The 17,365-nt window shown below is 36.2% G+C and overlaps 1 long non-coding RNA gene across 1 annotated transcript; it reads right to left on the reverse strand.

The window, feature by feature from the left end:
* Nucleotides 9,828-12,643, reverse strand: LOC109225250. The gene is made up of 2 exons (XR_002067879.1): nt 12,088-12,643; nt 9,828-10,116 (listed from the first exon to the last, which is right to left on the reverse strand). It is a non-coding gene; the product is annotated as an uncharacterized LOC109225250 (long non-coding RNA).

The following is a 17,365-nucleotide window of genomic DNA, read 5'->3' on the forward strand; positions in this document are numbered from 1 at the left end:
CTCTTCCAAATCGATCGTAAGTCATTTTTAACTCATTATCTTCAATCTTTAACATCTTTTCACATGATTTCAACTCAAAATCAAGGGTTTTCATGGGGAAATTGGGTGTTTTGGGTAGAACTTAGGTTTTTCAAATTTTGGGAATTTGGACCTCGAGGTCCGATTTCAAAACAAATTACACATTTGGGTTCGTGGGTGAATGGATAATCGGGTTTTGGTTCGAACCTCGGATTTTGACCATGTGGGCCCGGGGTCGATTTTTGACTTTGGGGGAAATCATTGGAAAACTTATTTTCATGTATTAGAATTGATTCATTTAGCATTTATTGATATAGTTAAGTAACTTCTGGCTAGATATACGCGAATTGGTGGTGGAAACAAGAGGTAAAGCGGTAGTTGAGGCTTGAATTGTGTTCGTGGCATCGAGGTAAGTGTTGGTCTAACCTTAGCTTGAGGTATTAGGAGTTGTGTCTTAATTGTTATGTGTTAAATGTAGAGTATGACGTATAGGCATGGTGACGAGTATCTATACATCGGTGTCAAGCATGTCCGTGAGTCTCGTATTGTAATTATTGTGATTCCGTTGTGATTTATTCATGCTTAATATGATGATTATCATTGTTGGTTCCCTTGCCGGGATGTTGTTGTTTAGGATATTGTCTCCCTTGCCGGGATGTTATTGTTATGACATTATCTCCCTTGCCGAAATATTATTGTTTACTATTTTGTCTCCCTTTGTCGGGATGTTGTTGTTTAGGATATTGTCTCCCTTCCAGGGATATTATTGTTATGACATTGTCTCCCTTGCCGGAATGTTATTATTTACTATTTTGTCTCCCTTGCCGGGATGTTGTTATTATACTCTGGTTCCCTTGCCGGGATTCTTTTATGATTGATGTTGAATTGTAAATGGGATCGGGTTGCACGCCTGCAACAAGATATATAAAATGGGAGCGGGCACGCCGCCACCGTGATATTAAAATGGGATCGGGTTGCATGCCTGCAACAAGATATATGAAATGGGAGTGGGTGGCACACCGCCATGNAAATGTAGCCTTAATCTTCAGACTTCTTTTATGATATTGTATACTCTATGCCTTCAGATCTTCCTATATATTTTGAACATACCATAATATTCTAATTTAGAATACAATTCAAATCGAATATATCACAATATTCTAATAACAATTATAATATCTAAACCAAGCATATCACAATATTCTAATTTAGAATATATTATTCAAACTAAATATACCATAATAATTTGATTTATAATACATTGTTCAAATATTATAATATTCTAATTTAAAATATTTTAATTTGAAAAATCTGGGTTGAATATTGCATTCCAAATGAGAATATTGTGGTATGTTTGATTTGAATACAATATTCAAAATTAGAATATTATCGTATGTTTGATTTGAATATTGTATTCCAAATTAGAATATTGTGTTATGTTCGATTTGAATATTATATTCCAAATTAGAATATTATAGTTGTTTAATTTGAATATTGTATTTTTGATTGGAATATTGTGGTTTATTGGTTTGAATAGCAATCTAATACTTTATTTAGTTTAGATATTATACTCCTAATTAGAACATTTTCACTTCTTTTTTTTCTTTTGATTACATAGATGAAAGAGAAGAACAAGATTATGAGGACTTTATAGAGAAATTACCGGGGTTTGAACTTTTTGGTGAACATGTATAATTTCAATCCTTAAAACGTGGGATGATGGAGTGTTTTAAGGGAATAAGTTGGAGTGAGAGATAATTTAGTTCCTTAAAAGGTGGGATTTATTTAATGGCATATAATGATATTAAAAGTTTAAAAATAATAAACTTTAATAAAGTAGGTATACAAGGTAAAATAAATATTTCAAAGGTATGTGAAGTTAACTAGCATTTCTAGTGGGCGTATCGTGTAGATTACTCTTCTAACAATTGCCTATAACTATAAAAACTATTACATAATACACATAATCTATGTCCATCGGCACAAAAAATTCCAGCACTGCAAATCATGTTCATATAAATAATTTCATAATAGAATTCACTTAAAAATAAAGCTAAAACAACCAAAAAAATATTCAAACTACCATATGATACCAATATGACATATAACTATACCAACATGGTATACAGTTGTGATGACCCAAAAGGTCAGCACTCGTTTTGGCAATAAATTCAGTGTTCTGAGGCCTTAAAAACCTCTTTCTGCATCACCACGATTTACGTGCGAAGTCCGAGCGCGTAGCCGGAAAGCCGTTATGTGAAAATCTGCGAAAAATAATAAAATTTGCCTTTAAATGAATTTAAGTTAACTTTGGTCAACATTTTGGTTAAACGGACCCAAACCCGTAATTTGACGGTCCTGGAAAGTCCGTAGGAAAATATGGGACTTGGGCGTATGCTCGGAATTGAATTCCGAGGTTTCAAACCCGAGAAATGAATTTTTAAAGAAAATTATTTTCTGGAAAATATGTGAGTTTGGAAGTTGTTGTTATCGGGCCGTATTTTGGGTTCTGGAGTCCGATATAGGTCTTATATGTGGTTTAAGTCGAGCCTGTGAAATTTGGTAAGAAACGGAAGTCGTTTGATGTGATTCGGACCCGTAGTTTTAAAAATTGATACTTTGAAAGTTTTGAGGTTTTTCTTAGATTTCTATGCTAAATTCGTTGTTAAAGATGTTATTTTGGCGATTGATCGCACGGATAAGTTCATATGATGTTTTTGAGTTAGTATGCATGTTTGGTTTTGAAGCCCCAAGGGCTCGGGTGAGTTTCAGAAGGTTTTAAGCTTAGAAAAAGTTGCAGGTTTTCTGTTTCTGGTGTTCTAGAACGTTGTTCTTCGCCTTCGCGGAAGGACACAAGCGAACGCGGAGGGTAAGTCAGGCTGAAGGAATTTTCCTTCTACGTGAACGCGAGAAACAGCTCGCGAACGCGAAGCTTTAGGGGGTGCTACCTTCACGAACGCGGACCTGCTATCGCGAACGCGAAGGTCTTTGGGCCTGGGCAGGGGGAACGGTATTTTGTTCTACGCGAACGCGGCCACTGGCCAGCGAACGCGAAGGCTCGAGGAGTCAAAGCTCCGTGAACGCGAGCCACTATACGCGAACGCGAAGGCTTATTGGCCTGACCCTTCGCGAATGCAACGGGCCCATCGCGAACGCGATGAAGGCCTGCCCAGTGATTTTAAAACAGAACCAAAAACGGGCAGAACCCATTTACTTCATATTTTCGAAATTTAGGAGCACTGAGGCGATTTTCAAAGAAGAATTTCTTCCCCAAAATATTGGTATATGATTCTAAACCTTTCTCTTTCGATTTCCCATTGCATTTCATCAATTTTCATCTTAAAATCTAGGGGTTTTATGGTAGAAATTAGGAATTTGGGTAGACTTAGGGCTTTTGATTAATTGGGGATTTAGACCTCGTTTTGGGGTCGGATTTTAAAACTAATTGCATGTTTGGGCTCGTAGGAGAATGGGTTATCGGGTTTTTGTCCGAACCTCCAGTTTTGACCAAGCGGACCCGGGGTCAATTTTTGACTTTTTGGGAAAAATGATAGAAAACCTATAATTAAGCATTGGGTATGAATTCTTTAGCATTTACTGATGTTGTGAAATCAATTTGGACTAGATACGAGTTATTTGGAGGCGAATTCTAAAGGAAAAGCGGTGTTTGAGGCTTGAGTTGGACGTGGAAGTTCGAGGTAAGTGTTTGGTCTAGCCTTAGCTTGAGGGATTAGGAGTCGAGTCCTATTTGCTATGTGTTATTTGTTGAGTACGACGTATAGGTATGGTGACGATTATCTATACGTTGGTGTCAAGCATGCCCGTGAGTCTTAAATTGAAATCGTTGTGATCTTAACAAGTACTACAAATGCTTAAGTTGTTGATTCTCTGGGTTGGACAAGAGTTATGATTAATCTCGTGAAAATTGCTTTAACTTCACAACAGAAACCTCTTCTAGAACCAATATTCAACCATAGCTGATTCCCTTGCCCGGATGTATTTACTTCTTACTGTCGATTCCCTTGCCGGGACATTGTTGTTTCCTTATTGTTCCCTTGCCGGGACTCTTTTATGATTGGTGTTGGACAATATATTTCGATCGGGTTGCACGCCGCAACAATACTATTTTTGGATCGGGTTGCACGCCGCAACAAAATTATATTTGGATCGGGTTGCACGCCACAACAGTGTTTATATATATGATTTGGATCGGGTTGCACGCCGCAACAATACTATATTTGGATCGGGTTGCACGCCGCAACAATACTATACTTGGATCGGGTTGCACACCGCATTATATTTGGATCGGATTGCATGCCGCAACAGTGTTTATATATATGATTTGGATCGGGTTGCGCGCCGCAACATTAAAGGATAAAAGTGGTTATTGTTTTGTTGCAGTTTCCTTATTCTTTCGGCTGCGAATTTTACATTGTTCTTTCTGCTTTTCTCCGGAGTTAATGTTGGTAAATGATACCCCCCAGCATGCCCCTTCCCATCTTAAACTGTTAGTTTTCCTTTATTATTATTTGCTATATATATGATTTAACTGCATAGGTTTATTTGATAGTCAGGTTCTGGCCTCGTCACTACTTTGCCGAGGTTAGGCTAGGTACTTACCAGCACATGGGGTCGGTTGTGCTGATACTACACTCTGCACTCTCTTGTGCAGATCCCGGTGCTTTAGCTTACAGACCGCAGTGAGATTGTTGCTTCTTGATCGTCAGGCAACCCGAGGTAGTCCTGCACGCGTCCGCAGGCCTTGGCGTCTCCTTCCATCTATTATTCCTGTTTCTTTCATGTATTTCCAGAGACAGTATTGTATTATTTCATTCAGACCTTTATTTGTAGTACTCCTAGACAGTCTGTGAAGTTGTTACACCAGTTTTGGGTAGATTTGTTAGGGATTGGTATTAGCAGTATTGTTGAAACTTTGCAATTTAGTCTTTCGCCTATTTAAATTTTGTTGTAATTTAAATGTTGGTTCCTAATTGTTATCGGATTAAAAAATGAAAACAAGGTAAATAGTTCAATTCGTTGGCTTGCCTAGCTTGCACTAGTAGGCGCCATCATGACTCCCGAGGGTAGGAAATCCAGGTCGTGACAAGTTGGTATCACAACTCTAGGTCTCACAATTCACAGACAAGCTTAGTAGAGTTTGAGGGATCGGTACGGAGACGTCTGTATTTATCCCCAGAGGCTACAGAGTTAGGAAAAACTTCACATCTATTCATTCCTTATCGTGCGATATTGATTCAGCCCGAAGCATATAACTTATGTTCCTTTACATCCACTCGTATGATATTACGCTCTCGGTGTCCGCTATACGCCGTGGTTCATGATGCTGCAAACAGGCTACNCTTATGAGGCGTTGTATGGTAGGCGATGTCGGTCATTGGTTGGATGGTTTGAGCCGGGAGAGGCTCGGTTGTTGGGTGCGGATCTGGTGCAGGATTATTCAGGATAGGCTTCGTACCGCTCAGTCCAGGCAGAAGAGTTATGCCGACCGTAAGGTTCGCGATTTGGCATTCATGGTCGGTGAGCGGGTGTTGCTTCGAGTGTCGCCTATGAAAGGCGTGATCCGATTTGGGAAGAGGGGCAAGCTTAGCCCTAGGTTCATTGGCCCGTTTGAGATTCTTCATCGAGTGGGGGAGGTGGCTTACAGACTTGCGTTGCCGCCAAGCTTATCAGCCGTGCATCTAGTGTTTCATGTGTCCATGCTTCGGAAGTATCACGGTGATCCATCCCACGTGTTAGACTTCAGCACTGTCCAGTTGGACAAGGACTTGTCATATGAGGAGGAGCCGGTAGCTATTCTAGACCGACAGGTTCGTCAGTTGAGATCGAAGAGTTTCCCTTCTGTTCGTGTTCAGTGGAGAGGTCATCCTGCTGAGATATCGACCTAGGAGTCCGAGTCCGATATGCAGAGCCGTTATCCCCATCTTTTTCCCGACTCGGGTACTTCCTTCTTATGTCTGTTCGAGGACGAACGGTTATTTTAGAGGTGGGGGATGTGATGACCCAAAAGGATATCACTTGTTTTAGAAACAATTTCAGTGTCTGAGGCCTAAAAACCTCCTCTTTACTTCACCTCGACTTGCGTGCATGGTCTGGACCTATATCCGGAAAGCCTTCTATGTGAAAATATGAGAAATAGAAATTTGTAGAGTTAAAATTTGATTATGGTTGACTTTGGTCAACATTTTTAGCAAACGGACCCGGATCTGTGTTCCGACGATCCCGAGAGGTCCGCAGTAAAATATGGGACTTGGGCATATACCCGAAAATAAATTCCGAGGTCCCAAGCGTTAGAAATCAATTTTTGAAAGAAATTATTTTGCTGAATTATTTAAGAAATGAGGAAAATAATTAATGTCTGAAACCATCGGTATCGGGCCCGTATTTTAGTTTCGGAGCCCGGTACACACTTGTTATAGTGTTTAAATGATAACTGTGAAATTTGGTGAAAATGGAGTTTATTTGACGTGAGTTGGACTTCCGGTTGAAGAGTTATGAACTTTAAGTGTTCTTGATGAAAAAATGACGAGCTTTGAGGTTTAATTCATGGTTTTACATGTTATTTTGATGATGTGATCGCAAAAGTAGGTCCATATGATATTTTGAGTTAGTATGCATATTTGGTTTGGAGTCCCGGGGGTTCGGGTGAGTTTCAGATATGTTCCGGGATGTTTTAGATTTAAAAAACATAGTTGTTGCAGGTTCAGAGAAGCTGCAGATCTCTGAACCCGCATGTGCGGTCCGCAATGATTTTGTGCGACCGCGGAAGGGGCCTTCGCGGCCGCAAAAGATTTCGTGTGGTCCGCGGTGGGGACTTTGCGATCGCACTCGATTTTGTGCGGTCCACGGTGAGGAAGAATCTGCAGGTTCACTAGTCTGGCTTCGGAAGCCTATATCATTTGATCTACAAGGTATTTTGAGATGATTCAAAAACAAAGGTTGTAGCCCTTCGTGTATAGTTTCCAGAAAGGTAATGAAATCACAATTTGGACATATATAGAGAAAGTTATGGCCAAAATACTAAAGCATGTCACTGCAGTCTCCACGGTGAGATCCGCGACCGCAATCCTTTTTGTGCGGTCCGCGGAGAGGGTCTTAGAGGGGTATATTTAAACGGGACTTTCAGTTATTTTTCATTTTTCAAAATCCCAAAAACGTAAGAGGCAATTTTCCAAACACACTTTCTCCAAAACATTAGTAAGTGATTTCTAACTCATTTTCTTTACTCATTAACTTCTTTTTACAAGATTTCATCCTAGAATCTAGGGTTTTTATGGTGGAATTGGGAATTTTGGAATAAACCTAAGAATATTGAAATTTTGGGGATTTAGACCTCAAATTGAGATCAGATTCCAAAACCAATTATATATCCGGGCTCGGGGGTGAATGGGTAATCGGGTTTTGGTCCGAATTTCGGGTTTGGACGAAGCGGGTCTGGGGTCGATTTTTGACTTTTTGGGAAAAACTTTAGAAAACTTATTTCCATGCATTAGAATTGTTTCATTTAACATTTATTGACATAATTAAGTAACTTGTGGCTAGATACGAGCGAGTTGGTGGTGGAATCAAGAGGTAAAATGATAGTTGAGGCTTGAATTGTGTCGTGGCATCGAGGTAAGTGTTTGGTCTAACCTTAGCTTGAGGGATTAGGAGTTGTGTTTTAATTGCTATGTGCTAGCTGTGGAGTACGACGTATAGGCATGGTGACGAGTATCTATACGTCGGTGTCAAGCATGCCCGTGAGTCTTGTATTGTAATTGTTATGACTCTGTTGTGGTTTGTTCGTGCTTCATATGAGGATTATCATTATTGTTCCCTTGCCGGGATGTTGGTATTATATTACTGTTCCTTTGTCGGGATGTTGATGTTATATTACTGTTCCCTTGCCGGAATGTTGTTGTTATATTATTGTTCCCTTGTCGGATGTTGTTGTTATATTGTTGTTTCCTTGCTGAGACTCTTTTATGATTGGTATTGAAATATGAAGTGGGAGCGAGTTGCACGCCTGCAACGGTAATATATGGAATGGGAGCGGGTTGCACGCCTGCAACGGCAATATATGAAATGGGAGCGGGTTGCATGCCTGCAACGGTAATATATATGAAATGGGAGCGGGTTTAACGCTTGCAACGGTAATATCTATGAAATGGAAGCGGGTTGCACGCCTGCGACAGTAATATATGAAATGGGAGCGGGTTGTACGCCTGCAACGGTACTACATGTGTACTTGTTTCTTATTTCCTTATCTTTTGCTGGTATTTGATTTATGGCGATCCTTAAATTTTTCTACTGTTATTCCGTTGTTACTGTTACTCCCCGCAACATGTTTCCCCTGCCCAACTTTAGTTGTAATTATCTGCTTCTATTTCCGCGGTATATGATTTAACTGCACAGGTTTATTTGGTAGTCTGATCCTAGCCTCGTCACTACTTTGCCGAGGTTAGGCTAGGCATTTACCAGCACATGGGGTCGGTTGTGTTGATACTATACTCTGCACTCTTTTGTGCAGATCCTAGTGCTGTAGATTTCGGACCGCACTGAGATTGTTGTTTCTTGATCGTCAGGCGACCCGAGGTAGTTCTGCAGGCGTCCGCAGGCTAGGCGTCTCCTTCTATCTACTATTCATGTTTCTTTCATGTATTTCCAGAGACAGTGTTGTATTTATTTCTTTCAGTCCTTTATTTGTAGTACTCCTAGACAGTCTGTGAAGTTGTGACACCAGTCTTTGGTAACTTTGTTATGGATTGGTATTAGCAGTATTATTAAAATTTTACAATGCAACCTTCCGCATATTCAATTCTGTTGTTATCTAATTGTTGGCTCTTAACTGTTATCGTATTAAAAATAGAAACAAGGTAAATAGTTTAATTGATTGGCTTGCCTAGCTTTAACTAGTAGGCGCCATCATTGTTATACCCCATTTTAACACGGGTCAAATTAGAGTATAACATATTGGTAATTCTGAAGGTTTAATTAATTAAAGAGAGTCGCCACCTAATTATTTTAACGATGAATTAGGACACGAATTTTAACTAAGTAATGGTTAAAGTGAACTCTGTTTTACGGTCTGCTTAACCTCAAAATTATGGGTAAGGGTTCTAATTAATTTTATAGGGAAGGTTATTAAAGCACCCTATATAATCCGTTAATTACAGTTAACCGGCCTAACTTAGGTTAATTAATTCTTTTTAAAAAAAAATTAAGCAGCAACATTAGCGTATTTTAAAAGCGTTTGTCAATTGAATTAAAAATACATGTGTAATAAAGTTAGGAAGAAAGAGATAAATCCCATCGGTATACAATTATAATTGAGAAAAGAAAATTACTTTCATGCATTTCAAATTCAAACGAAAAAAAACACTTTGGACTTCACCTCTTATATCTTAAGGAAAAGCTTTTCCATATGAAACTACAACTAAGGAGTTTATATATTAAAGTAACAATCGTTTAAATTTTGAAAGTAATAAACTGATACTAAAAGAATATCAAATCTTGAATTACTCTAATAATTAAACCACTACAAATTAGTTCCTAGAAAGACTTACGTGGTTTACCTTATTTATAAGGAAAACTCCAACTTAACAATATTGAAAACGAGCCTAACAATTAGCTTTCCGAAAGCGTCAACTTTAACAAAGTGACTTCTAAAAATGTGTTTGAAATACAGTACTAATCTTACTAGAAAATGTATAAATGGTAAATATGTGAAGAAATTACCGAATTATTGATATTAGATTCCTTATTCTAGCTATCATGTCTTATGTAATATCGGTACTAAATCAAAGGGCCTGGATGATTAAATTCACACTTGAAAAAAATAACTACCCAAATACACAAAAATTATAATATATGTTAGAATAAACGAATGACAAAAGAGCTAAAGGAAGGACGCCATAGGCTCAAAAATTATAATATATGTTAGAATAAACGAATGACAAAAGAGCTAAAGGAAGGACGCCATAGGCTCCCCCAAGCGTTTCGCTTGTTTTCTCGCTATCCAATGACTCTAAGGATATGGGAATATGTATTGACTCCGTGCTCGGGCATGGGCGAGTCTTGCATTAAGACGCCAAATTTGCTCTAAGTGAATATGCAAAGAGAAAGAGAAATAAAGAATTAGATGTGAAGATTTAACTCTAAACCGTATAAATAAACACATAAGATAAGAAATCTCATTGCTTCTCAGTTCTGCAACGTCCAGAAACTAGCAGCAGTTTGCCATATACAACAATTTTAATATGAAGCAATATTCAACTATATGGACCAGTCAAGCAAACAAGACAAGTTTCATATTTCTTTAAGGTTGTCTCAAATCAGTAAATGTAAAATGCTTCTACCTAGTAGCAGGGTCACTACAACAGAATATGTGACATACTAGAATTTCATATAAGAGTTCGTGTTTGTTTCAATAAAGTATTTTAAGTCCAACAAGCGTGATGGGAGGTAAGAAACTTAACAGTATGTGGCTTCAAATGAATTCTACAGTCACGATTTATAGATCTGAAACTTACATTTTCTACTATCCTAGATCGCAACCAAATTCTGGCAAAGTAATTCCTTTATACAGCCCAAAGTGAGCAAGAACAATAGCTAATTTAAGTGTCGCAATGATTAGCGAGTCATATTATTATCAGAACACGTGGTTCATGGAATATCGAGTTCTTAACATAGTGCTAAATTAAACTCTTAGTGCATAAATTAGTATCCTTCAATGTAAAAGAGTCAGACTCCTTACAAGCACGTTCTTTTCAAACTTCTTGAAAGTAACTTAAAAACCATATACCAAACATACACTTTGCAACAAAATGAAACTCTAACTTAACATGAAGCTACATAAGTTCCATCAATGCATAGCTACGACACATTTATATTCTTTTACTCTTACTACACAAATCCTAGAAGAAGAGGTGTTAAGATATCTAGTCTAAGATGTTGGGGCATAGATACATTTTTTAATTAAGATCCTATCGGCATGGTTTCTAAATGATGAAAATTATATAAAGAATATTTTAATCTTATAGACATGAGTTCAATGATTTCGTAAAGAAAACTCAAAGGTTACCGCCCTTGAAACAGAAGAATTCTTCCTTTTTCACTTACATGGGTTAATGACAAACTAAATTTATAACCATATACTCTTAACCGATTTTAGCTTTATAGAATGTCTATTCCATATATTTCAAGCAGATCTTGAATATGATATAGAATTCATCCGTTTAAATACCTAACTAAAGATAGTGATTCATATAGGCATGCTAGATAACTAGAATTCTCAAGTCATGATTCTGTTAGGAGAACAATTCCTTTTCTTTTAAAAAAACTAGGTTAAGCAACAGAACCTTTCAAGCAAAATATGTAGATAGTTAACCTCAAATCAATTCATGTGAATACTTAACAACCTATGGGTTATTTTGTTTTAAAATCTACTCTATTTAGCCAAAATACATAATTCCACAAACAAACGAGCTATAGCTCATAATTCCATACAACATAAGCTCATAACAGGTTGTTTATACTTGAGCCGTAATCAACAAGCCCACTGTAGCACATATCTCAAATAGAGACAAAATTTACTTCTAATCAGAAAAGAGACATAAATGAAGAGTTTTAACAGTTACTGACATCGAAGTAAAAAGAAAAGCTTAAACGTCATGGTTCTCAAAGTGACAATAAGGGGGACGAGATGAACACGCAGATTTCACCGAGCAAATAAGCATTTCATATTCCTAACACAGTTTTTGAGTATGAGAATATGATATCTAGAATAACAGGGGATCAAACTAAAATTTGTCCTAAAGGGCATTTAAAGACAAATTCTACCGAACAATAAAAGTCTCGTTCACATATCTACAAAACATTTAAGTACATAATATTTTAACTAATCTAAATATATACGTAGCAGATGAATAAGAAACTATTGACATTCCACCTGTCTTAAGAACATAATTTCTAACACTAAAATACTTATTGATAATGATAAAATAATATAGGTTCAAACTCTACATTCCAACAACAACTAAAAAGCGAGATTAAAGAAGAAAATAGGCTGACCTTGTGTGGTGCAGTGAACAAAGGCTTAAAGGTCGCTTCAGATCTACTCCTTAATTACTGATAATATGAAATAGAGACAAGAAATTGAGAGATTTCCCACAGATGGTATCAAACTGATTTTCGAGGGTTTTTTTTTAGCCCTCTCTTTCGGCTGAGACTTAGAGAGGTATTTATAGATGAAACAACTAGGGTTTTGATTTTTTGGGCGGGATTTCCTTTCAGATCTGAGCATGGTCAAACAATTTTGAATTTCGAACGTTTGAGATTTTGATCACATATTTGATTCATCCAAGAATAGCTGGAAATGGTGAGATTTGGGACTGATTTTCTCTTGATTTTGATATGCCATCATTCACGAAAATAGAAGGAAGGGAAGGGCTCGGGAATGGCTGAAAATGTGTACAAAGCTTACACTAAAATGGAGTAACAAATACTGCTAAGGGTGATGGAGGTTTGGATTATAGTCCAAGAGGAGAAATGGGAGAGAGGCGGCTAGGACAAAATGGGATTAGGAACCCTAGAGTGAGTTTGTGTTATAGGGACTAAGGGGGTCTAAAAGATTTGGGTTTGTTTGGGCTGGTCTAAAAATATTCTTTTGGATTGATTTAGGCCGAAAATTATAGTCTTCTCTTTTTGCCAAATTAATTTTATTGGGCTCCCATATCTTAATAGTTTGGACTCAATAAAATACTTTGAGCATATATAGTATTACATATTAAAATAAGTCAATTAACTCAATAATATTATATTAATGGTAACATTAATAATAATGCTAATAATACTAATAATAAAATAATAATTTGTGATAGTAGTAGTAGTAATAATGATAATAATAATAATAATATAATAATATCAATATTATTATTATTATTATAATACTAATACCAATATTAATAATAGTAATAGTAACAAATGTAACAATAATAGTAGTAAAAGTAAAGTATATAAATAACTTAAAAGTAAAGTATATGAATAATTTAAAAGCTCAAGAAAAAAAATAATTGGAAGACAGGAGGGACAAAATTGGATGTCAACAATCACGACTCTCGATTGTGGGAAATCCGGATCGTGACATATATATATATATATATATATATAGAGAGAGAGAGAGAGAGAGAGAGAGAGAGAGAGTTAAATATATACATAGAGTTCTCTAAAAAATATACTAGGAAAAATAGGTATCAGATTGCAGAAACTATAATTAGTAATTCATCACACAGTAAACACCAAATAAGGGCATGCATAGCTGGCAAAAATCAAGATTCTAAAACTTTCCTCCGAAAACATGATATTGTAGACATGTGATTTTTGACCTTCCCCAAGATTTTTTATATTTTAGCACATAAATATTTAATCTAGGCCTAATATAGCTATTTCAACTAATTTTTACTCTTTTACTTTATTTTATTACAAGAAAATAAAAATTACAAAAAATATTTTAGTTTANTCAAAGAGGGGCAGCTGTAGACATGTGATTTTTTCGACCCTTCCCCAAGATTTTTTTATATTTTTAGCATGTAAATATTTAATTTAGGCCTAATATAGCTATTTCAATTAATTTTTGCTATGTTATTTTATTTTATTACAAGTAAAAATTACAAAAAATATTTTAGTTTACGCATCTTTTATAAATTTAAATAAAAAATATACAAAAATAGTACCTTATTTTATTTTTATATATAATCTTGAAAATACAAAATAGTCAAAATTTTACATAGTAATTGTGTTCTTGTTCTCGAAAGAAAGAAAAATATTCAAAAGATATATGTTTAACAGGTCTACTCTATCCTTCTCAAGTTAAGAATTTTTAATAATATAATTTTGAGTAGACAACATTTTTTTTATCTTTCTATATTAATAAAGTAGGAGTAGTATTTCATTTTATTAACCAAAAATAAAGAAAGAAAAGAAAATCAAAAATAAGAGCCAATCACGTTGGGCCGTGTGGCAAAGATTCTCCATTATCCACTCCCTAACAAACTCACATGCACCCCCATTTTAATCCCACTAACGCTTTGGCCAAAAAAAATTGAAAAAATATTCCTTTGGTGGGGACCACAATTCCTATCTTCTTTTCTTTCTACAATATACACACACGCTAATATATAGAGGGGAATGGAAACAGAAAAAGGGAGAGCACGAGAAAGGAGTATCATCTTCTTCTTCCTAACGAAAAGAAACGGAAAAAGGAGGCTCCAACTTTCTCTTCTTCCTGATAAAAATCTCAACCAAGAACAGCCATGAAAGAACCTTAGAGCTAACCATTTCCTTCACTATTCTTATACAAAAATTCACCACAAAACACCTTGAAACCCATCAGCTATAGCCAACCTTTTTCTGACCCCAAAATCAGTCCCATTCCTCAACGGAAATCAGCCCAAAAACAGATCTAAAAGGCAAAGAAAATCCAGCAGAAAATCTTCCAAAAATCAGCACCAAAAACGCCTGAAAATCACGCACACAAAGAGATCTTCATCGCCACTACTCCTTCTTCTTCGTCTATCACAGCAACAGCAGCCATGAAACCTACTTGAGTGTTTCAGCGCTGGTTCGAGTTCGTTTCCGGTCGCTGGTTCGAAATTTCCGCCTTAGTCTTCGGCTTACAGTCCGTTCGTGTTTAGCCATAGTGTCGCGTACTTCTTGTAGCCAGTTGGAAGATCTTAATATATCGAAAGGCTTCAAAGGTCCGTTGTTATCTTCTTTATCATTTTTGCTTGGATAGTTAAAGTTCTATAATCTGCTATGGTCGCTAAATATTTTGTTGTAGAAATCATTTTCACTTAGTTGGTTTCATGTTTGTTACTTCATCTTAGTTTCATGTTGTTAACTTCTTTATCATTTTTGCTTGGAGAGTTAAAGTTCTATAATCTGTTATGGTGGCTAAATATTTTGTTGTAGAAATCATGGTCACTTAGTTGGTTTCCTGTTTGTTACTTCACCTTCTTGTTAGTCAAGGAAATTGCAAAAGTTAGTTTGAATAATGAAGGGATTAGCAGTAATGGACCATGTGGATGTTGGTTGAAATTTGTTGAAGTTCAACGTATGTTTGTATCATGCGTGCTTCATGAGAATTTTTTTTTTTTTAACTTTTTTTGGTACATCAATTAGTGGTTGATATCGTGTTTTGATTCTTGGTAAAATTGGCGAAATCTGTTTATTTTTGTCTTTTCTCGTTAAATAATTTGTGGCGTGCCGTGCCAAATAAAATGACAATTGCATGGCCCTCATTTAGTTATTTCTTTTAAAATCCTTAGAATTCGAGGCGTGCCATTTAGCGAATTTTCATGGCCCTCGCAAAGTTAATAAGACGCTAGCCATTTTAGGTGCGCTTTTTAATAATCTTACCTTCTTAAATACGGGTGCACATTTATGTGACCCAAATCCAAATCAAAACGTTGAATAAGAGGTGTTGAGGATCCGGGTGCATTTCATGTGACGTGATCCAAAAACACGCTCTTAAACGGCGTTCACTTTCGTAAAAATAATTAAAGCGGTAAATAATCTCAAAAAATTGCATTATAGGTGGGAATGTGTATAAAAACCAGATGTTTAGCCATTTATAATAATTTAAGCGACCATGCTAGAACCACGGGATCCGGGGGTGCTTAACACCTTCCCTCGGGTCAACAGAATTCCTTATTTAGAATTTCTGGTTCGCAGACTCCAATTGGGAAGTCGAAATTTTCCTCGATTTGGGATTTAAAATCGGTGACTAGGGACACCAAAAGTCAATCCTTTCCCAAGTGGCGACTCTATAAAATAAATAAATAATCCATTTCGAATAATGTCACTTTAAATGGAAAAACTCCCTTATACATTTATCCTTCGGGGTAGGGGTGTAAAAAGGAGGTGTGACAGCTCTGGCGACTCTGCTGGGGATACGAACCCAGAATTTCGATTTAGGGTTCAAGAATTCGAGCTTAGTATATAATTATTGTATTTGGCTTTATCTGATTTTTCTACATGTTCCATGTTATATGTGCTAAATGTTTTACCTATTTGATATTTGTTGAAACTGTATATATAAACTGTCGCGAATCCCTTCCTCTTTCTGATTCTTCTACATCATGGAGAAGGGTGCACTTCGTGTAGCTTCTCTTCTGTTTAGAGTCTTTTCCCATGTAGAACGAGGTTGGATAAGTTGCAAAGCCGGCGGAGCTTCTGTATCCCCGGTACGCTGCCTCCCCCTCGGCCCGAGTTGTCCGCTCGGGTAAGCCAGGTGTAGACCAATAAACCTAGGGTTAAACCTAGAAGAACAAATCCTCATGCCGGATCCCTAATAGGACGTTTGTTTGCATCAAGTGCATTTGACTTAGGGGACTCAACACAGGGGTTGGGTCCGTCTAGGACAGGTGACCTGAAATGAATTGACCATCCTGATGCATCTTACGTGCTATTTACGCATTTATTTGCTCGGCTTTGCATGTTGACCGGCTTGTCTAAATGAGTGAAAATTGAGAAAATAAGCAGTGTTAGGACTAAGTGAGGGTGATCATTTGTTGTGAAAAACCAAATGCCCAAATAGTACCGAAATGCTGCCTGATTTTTGAAAAAATAGAAAAGAAAAATATTTGAAAACATAGAAAAGAAATTCGTTGTTCAAAATAGCTTTGATTTTGGCAAATCTGACCGAACTACGCGGGTCTGATTCTCACCGGATGTGAGATACGTAGGCAAACCTCATCGGTTCCGGCCCCAATTTTAAAAAAAAAAAATCCAAAAATATTTTCTTTCAGTTCTTTCTTTAGAAATCTTTCCTTAGAAAATTCAAAAAAAAAGTAGAAGTTTTTTTAAAACTCGAAAATGGTTTCCTTCTTTCTAATGTCTTTCATACGAAAAAAGGAAAATCAATAAAAATCAAAATCCAAAAATATGTGTTTCCTTCATTTTGAAGTATTTTTTTTTTAAAATAAAAAATCCGAAACAAAAAATGCAAAAATACTCTTTAGATGTCTTTCTTTTGTAAATGTCCATAAAATTTTGAAAAATTGAAGTCCAAAAATATTTTTGCTTTTCTTTAGAAGTGCTTTTGTAAATAAATAAAAACTCAGAAATCCAAAACATTTTCTTAAAGAAGTCCCTCTTTCGAAAATTAAGAGGTTACATTCAAAATCCAAAAATATTTCTTTTTCCTTTAGAAAAAGAGAAAACAAATTGAAAAACTCAAACAAAAAATAATTTTCTTTTAACTTTTAAAAATTCCCAAAAGTTCAAAATCAAAAAAAAAAAACGAAAAATTTTACTAGAAGTACTTTCTTTCTAAAAATAAAAATCAAAA

Source organism: Nicotiana attenuata, chromosome 5 (assembly GCF_001879085.1).
Source record: "Nicotiana attenuata strain UT chromosome 5, NIATTr2, whole genome shotgun sequence".
In the NCBI taxonomy this organism is placed as follows: domain Eukaryota; kingdom Viridiplantae; phylum Streptophyta; class Magnoliopsida; order Solanales; family Solanaceae; genus Nicotiana; species Nicotiana attenuata.